Genomic DNA, 23,648 nt, shown 5'->3' on the forward strand with positions numbered 1-23,648 from the left:
CATCGTGGAATGGGGTGGGTCGGGGGGCAGGGTGATGGTGTAATTCCAGTCCCAGAATTTTTCTGGCAACAGAGGTAGTATCAGCGCCAGAATGCTGTCTGTGTAAAAGGAGCAATCTGGCAATCCAGCACCATGATGGGAATGGTTGTGTTGGTGTACCATTTTTTTTGTGTATTTACCGGTAAGTATTTAAAACTGTGGCCACTCATGGAGAAGGGTGAGGGCAATCACAAGTGTGGCTGGGTCCAACACCAACCCAGCAAGTCCATCACTGATTTGACAGTAGGTCTGACAGAATGAGCTGTAATTATATAGCAAAGGTAAAAGACAGAGTTGATCTGGCTGACAGTGAGTAGTTCACTAGGGAATATGTGACCGCCAGGCACTTGGAGTTTAGCCCATCTCAGATGTCTATGCATGCTCCCATAAATGCATTAGTCTGAAATGAGCTGGTGATGAAATGGCTGGAGCTGGAGATGAAATGAGCTGGTGTGAAATAGTGATGCATCCTCTACTGGACACACTGCTTCGTTAAGTGGGTGAAACATTGATGTGTTGCTGGGAGGAGCATGAGAGATTATTTAATTCATAAGTACATCATTCATGGTTTTGGCAGGACAGATGTGGGATGGCTGTTGGTCTTTCAAAATAGGGTTTGATCATTCATGAATAAGATAAAAAGTATGTATCAAAGGGTACTGGGTCTGGAACTCTACAGAAGGAGGGTGTGACTGCTCAGTTACTGAATGTATTCAAGACAGTCACTGACAGACTTTTAGATATTAAGGGAGAGGAGATTAGTGTTTGGGAGTGGCATTGTGATAAAAGACCAGCCCCCACTCAGATCCCATTACCCTGCTCTCACCTGTCCATAGGTGTCTCTCGTCACCTTGTGCTGTGAGCAATCTGGTCTGTAGGTTTGTCCTCAGTTTGAACAGTCTGAAGCCTACTGCACAGAGCCCTGCCCCTGACAGCTCTCCACCAGCCCCCAATGATAGATAGCGGTGATTAGTAAGGGATTACTTAAGGTAGTATGTGAGCAGAAAGAAAAGGTTTGAAAACCACTGTTTTAATCATACCTAATTGACTTGTTATGTGCATGGTTTCATAATTCCAAAGGAAATGGGCCAATGACAATTTTTCTCAAGCAAAATATTTCAGTAACAATTGGGTAAAGAGCAGTGATTCTCAACTTTTTTCTCCACCCACATCCCACCTTAAGTAATCCCTTACTGATCACAGAGCACTTGTGGCATAGGGATTACTTAAGGTGGGATGTGAGTGGAAAATAAAGTTTGAAAACCACTGCTGAAGATTAATACTTGCAGTAGATTTTCCCACCCTCTTTTATAAATTGCATGCGTATGTCTTATTAAATTGTGTGTGCATTTTCTCACACTCTTTTATAAATTATATGCATGTGTGCTTTATTCCTGCTACAATTTTCCCACGCTCTTCTATCAATGGTTATGTGTTAATAAAAGTAATGTTTGATTGCAAACTCTTGTGTCCAGACTTACCTTCCTCAGCACAACCCCCGGGACCAACAGTGCGCCACTGGGAGAGTCTCACCACCAGTTATTTTTGGGGGAAAAAAGGTGGGTCTAATATGCCATCAAATACTGTACATTATATGTGACACTAGATGCCAACATGGTTGTGTTATATGTCCCGCCTCTTTTCCTCCCAGAATTACGGCTTGTTGTGGAAAAAGACACACTGACCCGGCATTATGCTGGCTTTGTTCAGTTCAGTGTAAATGACCAAAGCGGGCTTAACGCCGGATCTTCCTTACGGCAATATTGTGAGATTTCTGTGTGAAAAACATGAGTGTAAAAATGTTTCTAGATTTGAGTGAACTATGTTGTCACCGTTCCTATAGCATTAGTTGGATTAGACCATTCTCAATCACAGCTGGTGGTCACATTTAGTGTCTTCTCCCTCCCCCACCCTCACCAGTTCCCAAATACTGTTAAGCATTTAAACACCCACCTTCCATTCTATCAGAACTTGTCTCTTAGATGTAATATGTATTCTCAAATGTTGGCATTTGCATCATTCATTTTGAATATAGAGTAGAATATAAAGAACAGGAATATTACCTCTATTCTATAGCTGATTCTACAGTCATTTTAGAGTCAAATTTAGAAAAAATAATTCAATACCCTGAGATCACAAGCCAACTTGATTCCATTGTCTGCAGCATCCTTGGAATGACCGAGAACTGAAAGGTGCTTGAGAACATGGAATTCAAAGACAGGTTTTCCCTACAGTTATCAGACTCCTGAATGGATCTCACACTGGGCAAAATCTGATGCCCTGGCACTCTTTAACTGTGTTTTGGTCTATTGCATGTTTTTTGTAATATTTAACACTACCTACACTGTGGTTTTGTTTGTATTGTTGCTGTTTGTTGGATTGCCTACAGAGCACTTTCAACTCTCTTTTGGTAATATGTGGCAATAAAACAATCCAAATTCCAAAACCAGAAAGTGCTTTTAACTGCAGCAGCTGGACAAAAAGCAAAGTTAACATTTTGGCCCTGGGACTGGAAAAATCAAGTTTTATGATGCAGGGAAACATGGGGAAAGAGGAGACAGCAGACAAGAAGACCTGTGAAGAAACCTCTTTGCAGAAGCAATTAACTGTCAAGAAGAAGTGATAATACAGGATGAAAGAAGTTCACGACACTAAAAATATATATTAAAAAATCAGCCTGAAAATAGTACAAATGGAAACAGCAAAATCATTACCTGAGATTAGAGAAGTGACTGTCGGGACTGCAAATGCTCATGACCAGCAGTTGCTGAGTCCAGCGCATTATAAAAGGCATGGTCAGAAGATGATGAGCAATTGTTCAAGCTAATGTTTAGATTCACCTTATCAGTGGGAGATCAGAGCAAGGGTGGATGGAGAACTGAAGTGACAGGTAACAGGAAAATTGGGTTGTGTTCAGTGAACTGAAGGTGTTAAGAAACTGGAAGGGTGCAATTTTACAGGAAGCGAGATGAAGGAAGGGTATTCTAGAGAGTTGTGGGAATTCATGGGTTGACAGTTAGCCACAAGCCAATTCCCTGAAAGAAGAAAAAATTAAAATAAAGTCAAGGCTGAGAAGGAAAAGCCCCAGGAGAACCATATAAAGGTGAAAGGGTTGAAATTTGCAGTTGAAGAAATTCAAAGTGAGAGGAGGCAACAAACCAAGCTAATAGATCCTGATGTAATGCAAAAGAGATGTTATTAAGAATGTTCACCCTATGAAAGGTACAGACATTGCTTGGAACAATACAGGTTTTCATAAACGCATGCAGTATTTTATGTGGAGGAAGTACATACAATCCAGACAGGTGGAGGAGGGTCAATTGTAGAAAGGGCAGTTGCGCCTTCTCTCAAGAAAGAGCATCTTTTTGGAAACATTTTTAAAATCAAACGATGATTTACTGGAATCACCGGAAGGAAAATACAAATTCTACGAACTGATGCAACCCAATGGCTACAATCCAGGTGCTTTGATAAGAGGCTGAGGTTGACCTGTACCATAGGCATCCACTTCAGGTATATTACGATCTGCAATAAAGTAATCCAGCCTTTTTTGTGCCTTCAGGAGCATAATTTCTTCTAGTTCTTTTTGCCCAGTTTTTTTAAGAACTCCTGTGTAAATAAAAAAGAGCTGTATGGCAATGATTTATTTTGAGAACATTTCAATTTACAGAAGTATTATTTAAAAAAAAACAAATGCAATTATGTGTGCATATAATATTTATGCACCAATCATTTTCTGATACCTGGATACATTACATTATTTAAAAGTATAATAGATCTTTTGGGGGGTGGGGGGGGAGGTTACGTGATATGGCAGCGTTAGGAAGCAAAAACCCAACCCTCCCGGGAAAGTGATTAGAAAGAGTTAATAAGTGATGTTTTATAATACAACCTTGAAGAAAAAAAACTATCTAAACACTTCAAGGATGTCAACAAAGAGGAATAAACCTGATACAGGGTCTTTCAGAGTCGAATGGGCCATCGAAGAAGATTGGGAGCAGAGGCCTACTGGCCAGAAGAAGCCTGGGGCTGGAATTTGATCCACCTCTTGCATGAGTAGCTCACCCACTGGGATAACTAAAGGTACATCTCCACCACCTGCTGGCACAACTAGTCTTTTGCTAGAGTAAACAGATTCCAAATGCTGCAACAGGACACAGAGGAGGAGGATAAAATCATAACAGACTTATTGGACAGCGATAACAGTGCAGAGGAAGAAGAACAGCAAGTCACACTGAAGAAAGCTCAATTATTTGGTAAAGGAATGGCATGTCACCATGGAAGAGAAAGAATAAGCAACTTCATGTGTGTGCATATAATAAGAAAAACATCATAATTGGATTGTCTAATGGTGTCTCCAAGGAATTCGAAGGGAGGCCTCCATTGTAGAAGGTCCCTGGACCTGGAGTTGTGATGAGGTCCCAACAGACGATTAAGATGGAGGGGACACTTGCAGGAAGGAGGTGTGTCACTGTGCATGCCTAAATTAGCAGGCATGCGCAGTCCATTTGAGGAAGTATTAGCTTCGATGAAAGATTTATCTGAATAGAATTTCTTGCAAGGAACAGAATCTAAAAAATATTTCACTCAAGGAGCTTGTAAGAAAAATGTTACAATATATAATGGGACTGGCTAAAGAAATGTGTGAATATAAAATTTATCATGTTGACAGCTTATATGGAAAAAATCCAAGATGTGGGTAAAATAAATCATAAGGTTTAAAAAGTGGAAGCAAAGTTTGAAAATGTACAGGAGAACGTGGAAAAATTGGAGCACAAAATTATAGTGGGATCTGTTGAAAGGAAGAAATGTTTGGAAAAAATCAATAATATTGAAAATTTTAGTCGAAGAAATAATATTAAAATTGTTGGATTGAAAGAGGGAGAAGAAAACAAGATACGATTCAATTTTTACAAAACTAGATATCTAAAGATCAGGGGTGAATAAATTTGAAAGACCTATTGAAATTGAAAGGACATATAGAGCCCATAGGCCACATCCACAACCAGATGAAAAGCCTCACTCTAGAGTGGTTAAATGTTTAAAATATCAAGATAAAGACAAATTTTTAGCCTTGGCATCTGAAGGAGCAAGAATAAGAAAGAGCCCACTTGAATATCATGGTTCAAAGATTTTCTTCTGCCCAGATATTAGTGGCCAGAAGAGAGTTCAATCTGGTTATGAAAACTCTTTGGGAAAAAAGTTACAAGTTTGTACTTCATTACCCAGCTATGCTGAAGATCTCATTACCTGATGGCAACAAGAAATTCTTTGCAGATTGTAAACAAGTGGCAGAATTGTGGAGACATTACCCATGATTGAACCGAGGGAAAGAGATGTATTTATTTTATTGGATGATGTAATTTGATTATTAAGGTTGATACATTGTTAAAAGATACGTATACGTGGGAGGCCAGGGGTGTCGAATTCTGGGAACCTTTGATCGTGTACTTTTTGTGCGGCAGATGCCACATCCCGCACAATAGAGGGGGTGGCTCTGTATATCCCAAACTGTGCCATTAGGGGGGGAATTCTTATTTACTTATTATCAATTAAGTATTAATTTATAGTATGCTTTAATTCATTTTTATTTCTCTTTTTTCTCTATATCTGGATTTCAAGAGAAGTTGGAGTAACTCAAATGTAAGGTTTGAATTATTGGAGGATAGTTTGGGCAGATATAAAGGAACAATATGTTTTTAAAAATTCTTTATTTCTTGCACTATGAGTTATATCCACAACAACATCCACAAACTATCATCAATATATACATAGTGACATTTCTTCTTTTCCCCCTCCCCTTCCCCACCTCCCTTCAAAAATCAATAAATTATAAAACACCTAAAACAAAGAAATAACAAAAAACAAAAAAAAGTCACATCGTCCACTTTCACATATTTAAATCATAGTGTGCTCATAATTATGTCGTTTTACAAGATGGAGGTTTGTGGTCGGCATTCTCCGACATATTTTATGTACGGTTCCCAAATTTGTTCGAATAATGTATACTTGTCTTTCGGATTGTATGTAATTTTTTTCTAATGGAATACACTTGTTTATTTCTGTATAACCACTGTTGTATTTAAAGGCTTGTCTCCATTTTCCAGGTTGTCATAATATATTTTTTGGCTACTGCTAGTGCTATTGTAATACATTTTATTTGGGCTCTGTCTAATTTTGTTCCTAATTTTTTGTCTCTTATATTATTTAACAGAATTTTTTTTGGCTTTTGGTATATTAATTTTTGTGATTTTGTTTAATATTAGGTTTAGATCTTCCCAGAAAGTTTTTACTTTTGAACATGTCCAAATTGCATGTAATGTTGATCCAGTCTCTTGTTTACAATGAAAGCATCTAGTCAATGCCGTTGGGTACCACTCTTTTAGTTTCTGAGGAGTAATATATGATCTATGTAGCCACTTATATTGTATCATACACAATCTACTATTTATCATGTTCCTATACATAACTCCTCCCATGTTTCGTTCTTTATCTCGGTGTTTAAATCTTTTTCCCTACTTTGTTTCGGTTTATACTTTGTTTCATTCTCTTCCTTATATTGCAATTTGATGTACATGTTGGTAATACATTTTTTAATTATCATTGTGTCTGTGATTAAATATTCATAGTTGCTACTTTCTGGTAATTTCAAGCTATTTCCCAGTTTATCTTTTAATTGCTCAAATGTTAATAAATTATTTCCCAAAAAGCAATCTCTATTTTCTTGATTCCTTTTCTATCCCATTCCTTGAAAAATAAATTATCTATTGAAAAGGGGATTAATGAGTTTTGTGTTAATTATCATTTTTGGTATTTGATAATTTATCTTTTTTTCTTCCAGATGTATTCTTTTCCATAATTTAAGTATGTGATGTAGTACTGGTGAATTGTTGTTTTTGCACCAATTTTTCATCCCATTTGTATTTTCTCCCAATTTGTCTAATTCTATCTTAGTCCAGTTTAGTTTTTCTCCCCTCTGATAAAAATCTAATAAATACCTTAGTTGCGCTGGCCTGTAGTAATTTTTGAAGTTTGGTAGCTGTAGTCCCCCCCCCCCTTGTTTGTAACTCAATGTTCATTTTTCTAGAGTTATTCTTGATTTCTTACCTTTCCATAAAAATTTCCTAACTATTTTCTTCAGTTTTGCAAAAAAAAATTTCTGTCAGGGGAATTGGTATCGTTTGGAATAGATGTTGCACTCGTGGGAACACATTCATCTTAATACAGTTTACTCTTCCTATTAAAGTTAACAGTAGTTCTTTCCAATTCTCTAAATCTTCCTGTATATTTTTAATTAATGGTTCATAGTTTAATTTGTATAAATGTTTTAGTTTGTTATTGTCACATTTGTGGCCCAATATGTGAAATTGATAACACCATCAACATATGATTTACCTGTTGAACATCAGCGTGTCTTTATTTCTCTGCTTCCATTATTCCACCATTTCGCGCCTGCATACAACGTGCGCATGCCCTCTCACTTCCGGTCAGGTTAAGAGCTCAACCTCTATCTGCATACATCTCATGCATATTCATTATCATGACATCCCTCCTTTCACCGGAAATAAACTTTATATCTTTATGTGTCTTAACCTTTCAATCTAAGTGTATATCTTGTATGAATATCACCGAACATAATACATTGCTGTGTTTCTTTCTGTTTAAATCCAAACACTTTAACACTAGCAATAGCATTTTTCTGCCTTCAAACCAACAAAAGCAACATCAAATTCCCTCTTCACAAAATGTAACGTAACCATGTTATAACCAAATGTAATATAATGGCTCAACATTTCTTCTGTAGTTATACTATTACAATGGTCATCTCATATGCAAAATGTACACATTTAAAATTATACATTTTTTTCATTTAATACCAAATAGTCGACCAAAACAAAAATGCAATTCTTACAGCACTCATACATGTACTTTATGATGTATTTATCAAAATCACTGTCCAAATGTTCCCCTTATCATTCCTCTTCCTGCATCAAAATACTTATGATTATTGGTTACTGCTACTGATGGTCCAAAGTCAAACCACGTCAAGTATAAAATAAATGTTGGGCGCACAGTTTTCTTTTTCTAATAACGCTAAACACAACAAAACAGCGATGATCCAGGTAATCATAGCACAACTTCGCAAAGGTCTCTTTCTCGGAGTTCGCGATGGTTTCCTTCCTGACATCCACATATACGCATTCACTGCGTGTTTCACAAGGGCAGCGTTCGGCGTACATCCTTTTCATTATTTCTCTTTTTTTTTCACAATCATCACATATTTCCACTTTTCCTTGGCATGTATCATTACTGCGCTTCCACCGAATCAATGCACTTTTTTTTTCTTCATTGAAACTCATTCCAACTATCACAAACTTTCACTTTCATGATAATGCCCGCACAATTAGAAATATGGCACAAAATCTTCATATCACTTAGGTGGTTTCCTGTCCCATCTCAGCCTTCCTGCAATGCTACTGTCACGACTTGGTTGTTCACCCTCAGCACCGGCCTCTGGTGTTTCTGGTACTCTGGCCACTTCATCGGGAAAACTGGTAATTACCTCTGGAACGTCGTCTGGTCCCTCAGGTTGAGCAACTCGTACTGGATTTCCAACCACTTCACTCGGTGCCACTCTAGATTGGTACTTTTTGACACCAGACACGTTTCTTTTGTAGAGGACTCCAGCTGGAGACCTGACTGTCACCATACTGCCGCTTCTGGATACAACAGTGTAGGGTTGATGGTAATAAGATGTGTCTAGCTTACCACCACTCTCTTGCCTCACAAGAACATTATCTCCGGGCATGATGTCTGAGTACCTGGCCCCACGTCTCGAGTCTGCATCCAGCTTTGCTGCCCCCTTCTTTTCAGCATCGTGGTCCCTCATCTTCTGGTCATCCCTGATTTCCTTCAGTTCGGGCATTTTTGTGTGGATTTTCCTCCCGAAGAGTACTTCTGCTGGACTTTTTCCTGTGGTTGCATGAGGGATTGCCCGATAGACAGCTACATAGGATAGCAATGCTTCTCTCCAGTTCTGTCCTTCTGCATGAGCGATCCGTAGTCGTTTTTTGATGGACTGATTTTGTCTCTCCACTTCTCCGTTGGCTTGCGGCCATTTAGGAGTTACTTTGTGATGGTGGATGCCTGTGGTCCTCATATATTCAGCAAATGTCTCTGAGATGAACTGTGGACCATTGTCAGAGTATAGCGTAACAGGCAATCCATGTCTTGCGAAGATCTCTGCCAATGCTTGTATCGTTTTTTCAGTGGTCGATGACCTCATCACAGAGTACTCATAGTATCTGCTGTAGTGGTCAACCACTACCATGATTGACTCGCCAGTTGGTAAAGGTCCGAGAAAATCAACAGCTACATCGATCCACGGTCCTGTCGGGAGTTTCGTACTCCGGATTGGCTCTGGGGGATTACTCCTGCTTGTGAGTTGACACCCATGGCAGGTTTTGATGAATTTCTCCGCGTCTTTATCACAACCTGGCCACCATACTTTACTCCTGAGGTTTTGCTTGGTACCAACAATACCTAGGTGTCCTTCATGAGCTAATGACACGATCTTCGGTCTCAACCTCTGTGGTATCACCAATCTACAACCCCTCAACACATATTGCCCAATGCAACAAAGTTAATCTCTGATGGGAACATATGCCTTGTGAGTGCACTTGTCCCATTGTCCACTTTGGATACATTCTCTAACTTCCATGAGTTCTGGGTCATGTTTGGACTCTCTCTCAACTTCCCTCGTTGTCACAGCTCCCGGTGTCGACTGGATAGCTACGAAGCATACAAAGCTCTCTGCTTCTGTCCCCAGTTCTGACTTGGATTGTGGGCATCCATCTTTCAACAATCTGGACAGTGGATCAGCAATGTTTGATTTCCCAGCAATGTGGACTACTCTGTACTTGTACGGTTGGAGTCTGAGCACCCATCGTTCTATCCTGGCACATGGTTTGGACCTGGCGGCGTAGATCACCTCCAATGGTTTATGGTCCGTGATGAGTTCAAATTCAATTCCATACAAATATGCATGGAATCTCTTGCAGGCCCATACAAGTCATCATTCAATGTAAACTGATAGTATTTCTGCCCATCCTGGTTGTCGTCATCATCGTCACTTTCTGGGTCACCTTCTATATGGCGAATAGTGCCTTGCTTTCTCTGTCCATAATTGCCTTTCTTTCCAGGAGATTTTCCTTTCCCCCAAGCTTTGCCCTTAGAAGCTGTACTCTTCTCATTCTGGTTTGCATTTGACTTGCTTTTGCACTTCTTTGCAGAGTGGTCTTTACCTCCACACTTTCTACAAACTTTGCCTTTTGCTGGGCAGCATGGGTCTTTTCCAAAATGACCTCTGTCTCCACATCTGTAACACTCCAAGTCACGTATCGGCATATTTCTTGGCTGGCTATGGCTATGCGAGAGCCTATTTACTTGTTGACCAACTTTGTCTTTACTGGGCTGGCTTGAGTTGTCTTTCAGTTTCATGGTATTAAATTTCCCCTCAACAGCCTCTAATGCAGCAGCAATTGCTAAAGCATTGGTAAGTTTCAACTCACCCCCATTTTCCAGCAATCGCCTTCTGAGTTTGTCTGATCTGCAGTGCTGCACGACTTGATCCAATAACTGGTTGTCCAAATCAGCTGCCACGTAATTGCATCCAACAACCATTTGTCACAATCTTGTCATGTACTGGGCGACCATTTCCCCATCTTCCTGTTTTGTTTTGTGAAACAAATGGCGTTGAAATGTGGCATTCGATGTCACTACATAGTGTGCATTCAATGCATCTACAGCTTTCTGGTATTCCTCCTTCTTTCCAGTATTCGAAAGCGTCTTAAAAGTTTCCCGAACTGCAGGTCTTGCGGTGAAGAGAAGTAACGCCCTCCGGTGACCTTTCTGCTCCGCCGTACTCCCATCGAGAAATAGGCCACGACTGTCGGCGTAAGCTTCGAACTTTTCAAGCCATGCCTTCCATGTCACGCTTACAGTGCTTGCATCGCCCATCGGGTCAAAATGAGGAACACCGCGAAGTGCTAGATATTCAGCTCCAGTGACTGCCTGATGAAACGTTCCAGCTCAAAGCCACAGGTTCAAAATCCAAAATGTTTCTCCTCGTCGCCAATGTCACATTTTTGGCCCAAAATGTGAAATTGATAACACCATCAACACATGATTTACCTGTTGAACATCAGCATGTCTTTATTTCTCTGCTTCCATTATTCCCCCATTTCGTGCCTGCATACAACATGCGCATGCCCTCTCACTTCCGGTCAGGTTAATAGCTCAACCTCTATCTGCATACATCTCATGCATATTCATTATCATGACAGTTATCTATTCTGATACCAAGGTAACATATCACCTGTGATTGCCATTTAAAGGGGTTTCTTTTTTAAATTCTGAATAATCAACTAACAATCAAGGAACAACATGTTGATAGATATATTAATAAATGGAAGAAAGAGTTTATTTATATTAAATTTAATTAATTGATAAGGAATGTTTGGAGATGAAGAGATTAATGAGACTACTTTGTAAATTGGAGGCCTGTATTTATAGGTTAAATATTAATTTAGAGATTTTTAAAAATACATTCCTTAAGGAATATATATATATAGACACACACGATATTGTGTTGTGAAGAGTACTTCTGAAGCAATCCTTTTTATTTTTTAGATCTATTTTATTCTTTCTATTTTTATTATTTTCTTTTTCTTTGGGATTTTAGGAGGGAGTGGGTGGGGGAATTAAACAGAATATACTGTATGTAGGAGTAACATTCAATGTACACATTTACAACTTTGCAAATGACTGCATTTTGGACAAAAACTTGAAAATAAACTATAATAGCTCTTTCAAGATCATGTTTTCAGCTTGATAAGGGGATCATGCCCAGAACGTTGGTCACGTTTGGTTATCTTTGCTACATAGAGTGCCAGTTTGACAGGCTGAGTTTCTCCAGCATTGTGTTTTTATTTACCATTGTGTTTGCCGAAACTCATGTTTTACTTCCAGCTGATGCAGTCAGCTGTGAATTAGTTTAGAGCAGCGTTTCCCAAACTGGGTTCCACGGAAAGGCTATTAGAAGAAACTTCTAATAGCTGTTTTTATTTAATTTACAATTGAATTTAAATTAATTTTAACCTGCCTCAATGCTAACAAAACAAAATGTCATCTTGAAGCCGGATGTCACCAGGACAGGCTCAAGACACAATTTTCAATCAATGAGATGCAGATTTCTTTTGGCATGACGCTGGCCACATTTAAAAAATTTTAAACTGCCTGCCCCTTCCCCTCTCACTCGCTCACTCTCTCTCCCTCCCTCCCCTCCTCTCTCTCACTGAGGTTGGTGTTGGAACTGGTGATGGAGTCAGTGTGGGCATCGGAATGGTGTTGGCCAGGACCAGGACCTGTGTCAATAGAAGCGTCCGGGGCTATGGTATGTTTGCATTCGGGGTCACCAGCGGAGGCAGCTCCAGCACCTGGTCAGCAGGGGCAGGGGATTGCGATGGAGGTGTGGGAAGCTTGGGCCAGTGGGCAGCAGGGGCCAGGAGGCAAGCCCATGATGGAGGCATCAGAAGGCCAACCTGCAGGTAGTCAGGCCACATCAGAGGCATTGGGAAATCTGGCTTTTGGGCAGCTGGGGACACGTTGGAAATTCGCTTCTGGAAGGTTGGTGATGGTGGACATTTGGGGTCTAGGAAGTCGGTGTGTAGTGAACTGGGAATTCTCTACTGATGTGATGTCATCAGGACTGGCTCCTCCCTCAATATAAACCCTGGATCCCTGCCAAAACCCCAGTTCAGTTCAAAGACTATTGTGTGTTATTCTTACTGAATAAAGGCGTGTTGTACTCTCTCTGGTCTGGAGTGCTCTGAGTCACGCTATAATTTTATTCGGTAAAGATGAAACCTGCGATGCTCCTAAATGACCCTCTGTCCCCAGAGGCCCCGGAGGAACTGATGATAGCCACACAAATGGCTTACTCCACAGATGAACTCAAGAGGTCAGCGTTCCTCTCTCGCATCAGACCTAAAGGATTCCTGATCATTAGGGACAGCACCACTAATGAGTCATCGAAAGGCTGAAGGCTGAAGGCATGGGGCCCCAAAATGTCGTCCTTGTGAGGCATCAGCTCTCGCAATGGAAGCATGGCCTGGTGAGACAATTCAAGATTTTGTCCTCATCCTACGAGCGCTCGCAAGGAACTGTGGGTACAAAGACAGCACGGCCCAGGAATGGAAAGTCAAGCAAACCAGGACACTCTTGTCGGTGGCATGAGGTCCAAGTACATTAGGCAGCAGTTTCTGGAGCAAGGTAACGCAGCACTGTCTGACAATGTGAGATTGGCCAAGTCGCTGAGACGGCCCAACCAACTGGGAGCTGATGACCTGGAAGGCACCTTTCAGGATGATCTGGTTCCTGGAGCAGCTGATGGTGGTGGCCTCCGGCACCATGGGATGCGTCTTCTGTGGTTAGCAGCAGTACCCAAGAACTCAATGTCCTGCTAAAGACTCCATCTGCTCTGGTTCTGGTAAGAAGGGGCACTGGGTGAAGGTCTGCAGGGTGAGGGGGAGCGCTGAGACGTCCAACACATGTGCAATCTCCACCGGGCTGACTGAGGTGAGTCCAAAGCCTATTCCCACAACCGCCCAATGCCAGTGTTGTGTACCATGGTCTTCCTGTGGGGCCATACAGCGAGAGCAGCGGCACGGGAAACCCCAGCAGCCATTTTGCCATGTTTTGAAACTGGTGCCATCCTCATCAGGCGAGGAGGGGGAGTGGCCATATTGTCACACAGCATGGTCTCTGCCGTCTTGTTGGTTTTCAAAATCGGCACCATCAGAAGAAGAAAGAGGAGGATAGCCATCTTGCTGAGCCTCCTGACCCCCGCCATCTTGCCTCTCCAACAACCTATAAGGGGGGAGTGACCCCAGTGAGGGGAATAACTGCATTTCCGGAGTCCTGACAGCAATAGTGTTGGACCAGGAGATGCCACACCATCTGAACAATTCCACGATCAAGGTGGGGGTTAACGGACATAAACTGAAATGTATAATTGACCTTGGCTCAATTGAGAGGTTCGTAGACACAGACACAGTCCAAAAACTTAACCTTAAAGTGTATCCTTCTAATTATCTTTTTTTTTAGCGTCCCATATACAGTCTGTAAATATTCAAGAACATTGTATGGTTCATTTATCTTTGCAGGAGGGGAAATTCTGTAAGTTCAGAATGTATGTACTTAGAATTTAGGTGCACTGGTTTTGTTAGGTCTTGACTTCTTGTGTCACTTTAAAAACATGACCCTGGAGTATTCTGGCCCTCTTCCTACCATTACAGTTTAGAATGAAAGGCCCCAAAACTCTCATGCCTCTTGTTGTCTCTCCACACTGAATATAGATCCATCTCTGTTGTTCCCAAATCTGAGCACCGATTGCCGACCAATTGCTATGAAAAGCAGATGCGACAGCGCAGGGGACCGGGCATTCATCAAGGCTGAGACACAGTGACTGCTCGATGAGAACATTATCAAGCACAGTACCACTCCATGGAGAGCGCAGGTAGTTGTGGTAAAAGGGAAAGAAAATTCCAGGCTAGTAATTGACTATAGCTAAACCAATAATCGTTTTACACTCCTGGACGCATACCCCTCACCTCGTATTTCAAACATGGTGAACAAAATTGCGCAGTATAAAGTATATTCAACCATCGACCTTGAAGCTGCTTACCACCAGTTGCCAATCTGTTCTGAGGACTGTTCCTACACTGCTTTTGAGGCTAATGGGAGACTCTATCAGTTTTAAAGGGTTCCATTTGGTATCACAAATGGGGTCTCAATCTTCCAGAGACAAATGGACTGAATGGTGGATGAATTTAAGTTGGAGGCCACCTTCCACTACCTCAACAATATTGCCATTTGTGGCTACTCTCTGGACAACCATAACGCCAACCTCCAGATTTTTCTCATGCAGCTGAGGGCCAGAACCTCACTTACAACATCAGTGTGTTCAGGACTAAACACTTAACCATCTTGCGCTACGTGATGGAGAATGACGTCATCAGCCCTGATCCCGACAGGAAGTGCCCCCTGTTGAACTCCCAATCCTGAGGACCACGAAAGCTCTGAGGAGGTGCCTGGGCTTCTTCTCATATTATGCCCAGTGGGTTCCTCAATGTGCAGACAAGGTTCATCCCCTCCTTCCCATTGACAGCCGAAGCTCAAACAGCTTTCAACTATGTCCAGAACCACATTGTGAAGGCCACCATGCATGCGGTGGATGAGAATGTCCCTTTCCAGCTGGAAAGTGATGCTTCAGACGTAGCCCTGGCTGCAACCCTTAATCAAGTGGGCAGGCCTGTTGCATTTTTTTCCAGGACCCTACAAGGTCACAAGCTTCAGAACCCATCAGTGGTGATAGAGGCTCAAGGCATTGTGGAGATCATCAGGCACTGGAGGCACTACCTGGTGGGCAAAAAATTCACACTCCTCAAAGACAAGTGATCGGTGGCATTCAAGTTCAATAGTACAAAATGGGGAAAAATTAAAAATGATAAAATCACTTGGTGGAGTATTGAACTCTCCACCTACAACTACGATATAGTCTACCGACCTGGTTCCATCAGTGAGCCTCCAGATGCCCTGTCCAGAGGAAGTTGTGCCTCTGCACACACTGCCCAGTTGCGGTCACTGAACAATGAGCTCTGCCATCCAGGCATCACATGAATGACTCATTTTGTCAAGGCACGTAGTTTACCCTACTCAACTGAGGATGTCAGGGTAATGACTGGTTACGCCAGGTCTGTGCTGAGTGCATGGCGCACTTATACCACCCCAGCAAGGCACACCTGATAAAGGCATCCCGGCCCTTTGAATGACTCAGTGTCTATTTCAAGGGACCCCTCCATGAATGGGGAGTACTCTCATTTCCTGTTCTCCATTCCCTCCCTGGACATGTCCATGCCATCCATCATTAGTGCCCTAGACTCCATTTTTGCCCTGTTCGGGTATCCTGGCTATATCCATAGCGACCATGGCTCACAATTTATGAATGAGGAACTATGTCAGTTCCTGCTGGTAAGGGGCATTGCATCAGCAGGATGACCAGCTATGAGCCCCAGGGGAACCGACAGGCTGAGAAGGAGAACGCTACAGTTTGTAAGGCCATAAAATTGGCAGGATGTCGTACCCATGGTGCTCCACTCCATTAGGTACTACTCTGCATTACAACCAATGCAACTCCTCATGAGCTGATGTTTTCTTTTGTGAGAAAGTCAACATCAGGGACCACCCTCCTGGCTTGGCTTACAGCACCAGGACCACTGCTGCTTCAAAAGCATGAGAGTAGGAGCAAAACCGACCCACTGGTCGAGAGAGTGCACCTACTCCATGTCAACCTCACTTACATCTACGAGGCATACCTGGATGGCAGGGAGGACACTGTCTCGATCAGAGACCTGGCTCCTGCCAGAATGGAGGGTCCATCACCTCAAGGGAGCCAGGTCCTACCCAGGGTTTCCTGGAAAACACCAAGGGTCTCAGGTGGGGTGATTCAGGAAATGGTTCCAAACACCCCCTACCTCCACCCCCAACCAGAGCTGGATCACCCACACCCTGGGGTCACGGAACCACAGGAGGATCAGGAAGTCCAGAACGTACCGGCACGACAATGCTCTGCCCGCCTCTCCAGACCTCCCGACTGGTTGAATTTGTAAATTTTTTTCTATGACTCTGACATGTTTCACCTGCAGGTTTCATTCTAAAGGAAGGGGTGAATGTAGTGAACTGGGAATTCACTACTGATGTGATGGCCTAAGGACTGGCTCCTCCCCCGAATCCTGATATACACCAAAGACCATTGTGTGCTATTCATATTGAATAAAAGCGTATTGTACTCTTTCTGGTCTTGAGTGCTCTCAGTCGTGCTACACGGTGATATTTGTATTTGTAATATGGTTAAGATCCAGTTGAAACAAAATAATCAAATTGAGAAGAAATGGAGTTTGCAAGCACTGCCTTAAATTGCTTACTGTTTAAAAATAATTTTATTTAAGTTTTAAGAAAATACAGAATAGGGCTCAATTAATATAAGAACAATAATGCATTGAATATAAAATCATAAAAAAACATTCATAAGATCTGGAAAAAAAAGAGGAAAGGAGAATTCCCTCCTCCCAGTGCCCCAGGTTCGAAAGAAAAGGGGACAGGCAGCAGGGAATAGAGGGAGATTAATAGAAAGGAAAAGCAGCAGGAGCAAAGTTCAACAGCTCAAAGTCACATCATTTTAAAAGTTTTAAATTTCTGATAAGGAGGTAGTTTAAGAAAAATAATTTAATTTAAATTAGACTCAACCACGCTCGAACCATTCTACTTCCGGTTCGCAACTATGGGGTTCCAAGGGCAAAAAAAAAAGTTTAGGAAGCCCTTCTTTAGTGGATGAATCTCCATCTCTGCTACCTCTTGGATGCAGACTACTTCCAGGAAGTGAGCTGTTGATATCACAATAACTTAGTTACAGCAAAAGTCAGAGGACTGGGAATGATGCAAAACCAAAGGAATAAAAGGAGGCCTGCATGCATACCGTATTCCAGAAGTAAAAAGGACAAGCTTAACGACTGTTTCCATGAATCAGTCCATGCATCCGATTCTTTTCATTGTTAAATTACCCTCTTGCTTAAAGATATGCATTAACAATCATTTCAGTCTGGAGCAGTAAGATTTGTAGGAAAGGGAATGTCATAGGAGATAGTAAAAACATTTTTCTACTGCTATAAAATATGAGCCAATTTGCAAAACCTCACAGTACTGTAATTATTTTGGATATTTTTTAATGTAGAAAGTGAAATGATTGCAAAATAATGTCAAGTGAAGGGTTTGGCTCAAGATCACAGATAGTGATTTTAAAAGACACCCTGCAGTCCAGTCATAAATTAGCTGCAAGTATTTAGTTGGCAAATTGAATAAACTATCAAATGAGATACATCATCAATTTACAAATGGTTTATTTCACAATGAACCACAGATTTACAATTTACTTTTCATGGTATTTATATCAAAAATAGATACATTGAATTCCTTTGATTTTCAAAAGTAGAATCTTGTACATGATTCAACATATGGGATCAAACTCTTCTTCTCTCATGGTGACTGATAAGAGGCAGACAATATGCATACAAACCAATAAGACATTATCGTGGCCCGATCAATGACCACTCGCAGACACGAAGCAAGAGTGCAGTGAAATGAGATTCACTGGTGATGGGTGGTGCAGATGGCTGGCTCCTCCCCCAGGCTCTGCCCCCATCTACCATATATAACCCAGGTTTCCCGCCTAATCCCAGAGCCCTACTGAAGACCACTGTAAGACCCTACCTTTTGTTATAAGCTAATAAAAGTGTGTTCTCCCTCCAGTAGTGAGAGCTTTTATTCACACTACAATTAGCTTACAACAAGAAGATGGAAGCGCAGCTCAAGCCGACCCTGATCGACCCTCTGTCCCCAGATGCTACTGTGGAGTTTGCTTACTGGCTGGACTGGTTCCAGGCCTACCAGAACACTACCAGGGATGTGTTCAACACAGATGAGCTCAAGAGGTCGGCCCTTGTTTCTAGGGTAGGGACTAAAGGGTATTCAGTCATTCGGGACTATACAACATGTGATGCTGCTATTGAGGCTTTGAAGGCTCAGAACCTGAGGTCCTAGTGAGGCATTGACTCACTCTACACCAGCAATGGCCAGGAGAGACCATCAATGACTATCTGCTTGACCTGTGGACTCTTGCCAAGAGGTGCCGGTATTAAAACGGCTTCTGGCCACATTCATGAGGAAGAGCAAATCTGGGACACCCTAGTCGCTGGGATCCACTCATGATACGTGAGGCAGCAATTACTCAAGTCAGGTAAGAAAGACAGCCAGCTACGTTGAACCGGCCAAGTCCCTTGAACAGGCCCAACTTGAGACCGATGACAACTCAGCACACCCTTCCCAGAACCAGCATCCCCCACTGCCCCTGCCCTAATGGCAGCTGCCTCAAATGCTAGAGAGCCCTCCCGTGCTAGGGAGTGGTTCTTCTGCTATAGAAGCCAGCATCCTCGTTTTTGATGCACAGCTAAAGGTTCTGCCTCCTCCAGCTGTGGTAAGAGGGGACATTGGGTGAGGGTCTGTCACACAAAGGGAACCCCTGGGAAATCCACAGCCTGCACAGCTCCTGGCTCCGACTCCAGTCCCAAGTCATCACCCTCAGCCCTGAACTCACCAACTGTTGCGCTACTCACTGAAGGAGGGTGGCAGTTGGAAAACGGTGCAAAAGGTCTTGGCCGTTATCTTGCCATGATTTGAATTTAGCGCCATCATAGGAGGAAGAAGGGCGGCCATCTTGCCGCGCCACAAGGTTTTCGCCATTTTGCCTGCCAGCACATCAGGAAGGAGGGGACTACTCGAGCAAGGAGGACTACAGAGTCTCTGGGGTCCTAGCATCAATGGTTCTGGACCAAGAAAGACCACATCAACTCAGCAACTCTATAGTGACTGTCAAGGTAAACGGATACCCAACTAGAAGCTTAATTAAAATTAACTCTATAGAAAGTTTCATAGACTCTCAGACTGTTCGGGAATACAAACTTAAAAGGTATTCTTCTAATTACCATATATTTCTAGCATCTCATTTGCACTCTATTCGTATTCAAAAACATTGTTCTGTACATTTGTCTTTTGATGGGGGAGGAATTTTGCAAACTTCGATTCTATGTGATCCGGTACTGTTGGGTCTCGTCTTCTTGTGTCACCTTAAAAGTGTGACTTTAGGGTTTTCTGGACCCCTCCCTCACATAACAGCTTGGAATTGAGGGCCATTAAAATCGGAGACCACATGCAGTCTCTCCACACTTAATATTGTCCCCCCTTCCCAAACCTGTCTCTGGATTGCAAGCTGATTACTACAAAGAACAGGCAGGACAGAGCTGCTGATCAGGAGTTCATAAAACAGCAATTCAATGCCTGCTCAAAGAGAAAATCATTGAACCCAGAACTAGCCCACGGAGAGCACAAGTGGTGGTAGAAAAAGGGGAAAATAAGTCCAGGCTAGTAATTGACTATAGCCAAACAATTAATTGTTTCACATTCCTGGATGCACACCCCCTTCCTTGCATTGCAGACATGGTGAATGATATTGCTCAGTATCGGGCCTATTTGACCATTGACCTGAAGGCTTCCTATCACCAGCTGTCAATCCATTCCAAGGACTGTCCCTATACTGCATTTGAGGCAAACGCTGACTCTGTCAATCCCAGAGGGTCCCTTTCTGTATTACTAATGGGGTTTCTATCTTCCAGAGGCAGATGGACAGGATGGTGGACAAGTACAGGTTGAAAGCTACCTCCTTTACCTCAATAACATCACCATCTGTGGCCATACCTTGGAGGAACATAATGCCAACCTTCAGAGGTTTCTCCATCTGGCAAAAGCCCTGAACCACACTTACAACCCCAGCCAAAGTGTGCTCAGGACTAAACAACTGGCTATCCTTAGCTACATGGTGGAGAATGGTATTATTGGTCCTGACCCTAATAGGATGCACCCTTTATTAGAGCTCCCTATTCCAAGGACCTTGAAAGCTTTGAGGAGATGCCTGGGATTTTCCTCATATTACGCCCTGTGGGTCCCTCAATACACTGGTATGGTTCACCCCCTTTTAAAATCCACTACTTTTCCCCACCGGCTGAAGCCCAAACAGCTTTTACTTATCTTCAAAGCCACATTGCGAAAGCCTCCATGCACGTGGTGGACAAGAATGTACCTTTCCAAGTGGAAAGTGATGCTTTGGATGGGCAGACTGGTGGCATTTTTCTCCCAGACCCTGCAAGGCCACAAGCTCCAGAATCCTTCTGTAGAGAAAGAGGCTCAAGCCATTGCAGAGGCCATCAGGTAGTGGAGGCACTACCTGGCTGGAAGGAAATTTATGCTCCTCACTGACCAGCGCCCTATCGCATTTTTGTTCAATAACGTCAAGAGGGGAAAAATTAAAAATGACAAAATTGCTAGGTGGAGGATCGAGCTCTCAACCTACAATTATAGCATTGCCTACCGGCCAGGAGCTCTTAATGACCCTCCAGATGTCTTATCCAGAGGAAGCTGTGCCTCTGCACACACCGGCCAATTGCAGTCTCTGCATAATGAGCTCTGCCATCCAGAGGTTACCAGCATGGCTCATTTTGTCGAGGCACACAATCTGCCCTACTCCATGGAAGATATCAGGGAAATGTCATTCTGCCAAGTCTATGCTAAGTGACAGCCGCACTTCCACTGCCCTGCTAAGGCACTCCTGATAAAGTTATCCCACGCCTTCGAAAGGTTCAGTGTCAATTTTAAAGGACCTCACTCCTCCACGAATGGGAACACATTTTTCTCTCCATCACTGATGAATACTCCCGCTTCCTGTTCACTATCCCATGTCTAGACACTTCCACTTCATCAGTAATCAAGGCCCTAGATTGTATTTTCGCCCTATTTGGGTATCCCGGCTATATCCATAGTGACCGAGGCTCATCATTTATGAGCAAGGAGCTATGTCAGTACCTGCTGGCAAGGGGCATTGCATCCCCAGGGGAATGGGCAGATTTAAAAAGAAAACACCATGGTCTGGAAAGCCATCAAATTGGACCTCAAGTCAAGAGGCCTCCCAGACTCATGCTGGCAGGATGTCCTGACAATGGCATTCCACTCCATTTGGACACTACTCTGTACAGTGACAAAGCAACTCCTCATGAGGTTTTATTCAATTTTGAATGGAGATCAGCATCAGGAACCATACTCCCAACCTGCTCACCACACCAGGTCCAGTCCTTCTAAGAAAGCACGTGAGGAGAAACAAAACCAATGCCCTGGTGGAGAGGGTGAGACTCTTCCATGCTAATCCCACATTCGCCTACGTAGAGTACCTGGATGTCAGGGAAGACACCATCTCTGGAACAGAGAATCTGTTGCCTCAGGTGACCCATGAGTTCCAAAACTCTTTCCCACCATCTCCAATCAGGGGCTCAGGAGATTTGATTCAGGAGGGAGAGTCATTCCCCCTCCATCATAGAGCCAGAGACCATACCACCCACTGTACCTCCCCTACGAGGGGACCAGGAGTCCCAAGGAGCCCAAGGCCCACCAGTGCTGAGGCACTCCTCCAGGATTTCCAGACCCCCGGATCATTTAAATCTGTAAATAATTCTTTTTTTATTACTGAGTCTGTCTTCGTCCACTCACCCTAATTCTGCAGGAAGGGGTGAATGCAGTGAACTGAGATTCACTGGTGATGGGTTGTGCAGATAGCTGGCTCTTCCCCCAGGCTCTGTCCCCATCTACCCATATATAACCCAGGTTTCCTGCCTAAACCCAGAGCCCTACTGAAGGCCATTGTCACACCCTACCCTTCATTATAAGCTAATAAAAGTGTGTGTTCTCCCTCCAGTCGTGAGAGATTTTATTTGAGCAACAGAATCAAAGGCTTTATTGATCAGAAGACCCAAACTTGCCTCTACATGCTGTTGGCTTATGTCCAAGCCAGGTATGAGGGAGGAGACTAGGGCTCTCTGCCTTTATTAGGAGATCTTATGGGGAGGGGCTACAGGTACAGAAGGCGGGGCAGCCTGCCCAGCCCAGTGATGACATGCCGGCAGTACCATGTTCCACCACAATTATATTTGGAAAAAAAAACTATTTACAATTGTCTATCAAGAGAATTGAAAAAAAAACAAGCTTTGTAACTCCCTTCCTTACAAGTCTAGCCAGTATTTTTACTTCAAATAAGCTGCTGATCACAAATGACAATCTTAAAGTTTTCAAGGAGAATAGATGGGCAGTGGCATTGATCTGTCCCAAAGACATCAATAAACTGCCAGATGGAAACCTATTCACACACATTGACTGGAATCAATCATGCATATCAAAATCTCCAAAATCTACATATGGCTCCAAATGTTATTCAGAAATGAAACATTTAGGCAGATGTAACATTTTAACTTTAGGTGTTTCAGGGAAAACTTATGTGCATTGTTACAGATATGTAACCCAAATCAATAGTTCAACAGAGAGAACAAAAATAAACATTTGTAACCACATCTAAGTTTCAGAATGAACATTAAAATGTGCCAGAAAGTACTTACTTTGTGATATGGCTGAGCTTAATTAGTACTCGAAAGGAACTTTGGCAATTTTCAGTCAGCTTTGAAATTTCTTCCGATACAAGGATAGACTTCCCTCCCCTGCATTCCCAAACAACATCACTGGTTTTTCTTTCTCCACAAATAAATCAATAAGATATTTCAGATGAACAGCTTCTTGAGTTTGAACGTATTTATCTTATTTATAGAAAAAGACATAAATGCACCTGAAATAGTGTTCTGGTAATATATTACATTAATGATAAGATAGTTCTGACAACTGTGTTTCTTGTCTACTAGGAAATACTTTGCATTTATAAAGCATGCTTCTCATTTTCAGATTGTGGTAGTGTTTTTGTAATACTTCTTTACAAGTAAACATTGGAAAAGATATCTCATGGATGGTAAATTAAACAAATGACCCAGATCTCTTAGGGTTGACTGGAG

Source organism: Narcine bancroftii, chromosome 4 (genome assembly GCF_036971445.1).
Source record: "Narcine bancroftii isolate sNarBan1 chromosome 4, sNarBan1.hap1, whole genome shotgun sequence".
Lineage (NCBI taxonomy): Eukaryota > Metazoa > Chordata > Chondrichthyes > Torpediniformes > Narcinidae > Narcine > Narcine bancroftii.